Source organism: Alligator sinensis, unplaced genomic scaffold, assembly GCF_000455745.1.
Source record: "Alligator sinensis unplaced genomic scaffold, ASM45574v1 scaffold1492_2, whole genome shotgun sequence".
Lineage (NCBI taxonomy): Eukaryota > Metazoa > Chordata > Crocodylia > Alligatoridae > Alligator > Alligator sinensis.
The window spans coordinates 89,200-90,142 of NW_005843358.1; the positions used below are offsets into that span (position 1 = coordinate 89,200).

General features: G+C 60.4%; 1 long non-coding RNA gene across 1 annotated transcript in view; it reads right to left on the minus strand.

The window, feature by feature from the left end:
* LOC102382537 overlaps positions 1-573 on the minus strand; it is a 2,287-nt gene extending 1,714 nt beyond the window's left edge. The window contains exon 1 of the long non-coding RNA XR_003092299.1: positions 160-573. This is a non-coding gene — a long non-coding RNA (uncharacterized LOC102382537). The remainder of the gene's footprint in view (positions 1-159) is intronic.
* Between the last annotated feature and the right edge of the window lie 370 nt (positions 574-943).

Here is a 943-nt window from a genome sequence, read left to right on the forward strand (position 1 = left end):
GCACCCACCCCGCACAAACTGCCTCTGGATGTCAGCCTGCCCCAGAGTGCCATGAGGTCCTCACAGGTTCAGTTGGGGGCCCAGGCACAGGGATGGGCATGGGTACATGGGTGGAACTGAGGCTAGATGGGGAGGATTTGCTTGCCATGGTTCCCGTACCATTTCTTGGGACCCCCCACATGGTTGTCCCTGCAATGCTGGCCCTGGAGGACTGGCAGCAGCAATCAGGACAGGGGCATGGCCAGCCATGGGGTGCTACATAGTAGAGACATTTCATCACAGTGCCTACAAAGACAGAGAACTGGGGGTGAGGAGCAGCAGGGGGCAGGTGCTGGCCCTGCTGCCATAGGGAGTAGGGCCAGAAGCTCTGGGGGGACTCTCAGGGATGGCTAAGGGATGCAAAAGGCTGCAGCCCTTTGCGACACTCATTAGTGGCCAAGGAGAAGCTCCAGCTAGGGGACACGTTGGGCAGAGGCTGCATCCAGGGTGCATTGGCGATGCGTAGGGGGTGCATGTGGGTGCACTGTTGCTGGTGCCTGTGGGTGGTGGCCTCTCACCACCCTCCCTCGCTCACTGCCGACACCACTGGCAGCATCTGCAGGCAGTCAGAAATCTCCACTTCTCACTGCTGCCGCTGCCAGCGGTGGCTGCAGGTAGTCACCAACCCCTGGTCAGTGCTCACTACCCCATCTCCCCTGCTGCTGACAGCGCCAGTGGCATCTGCAGAAGCTCTCCACTTGCCATCGCTGTGCTCCTGCCATGACCAGCGCTGCGATGCACCAGCACCAGGAGCATGTGTGGTTCATGCCACGGCAGCACACAGGCCCTGGTGGGTTGCTGCAAACATACTGGTTCCCTCAGGCTCCCTGTGCAGTGTGCCCTAAGGAACAAAATGGCTGGATGCTCTTATGGTCTGCAGCTAGGGGCTGCCAGAGAGCAGCCT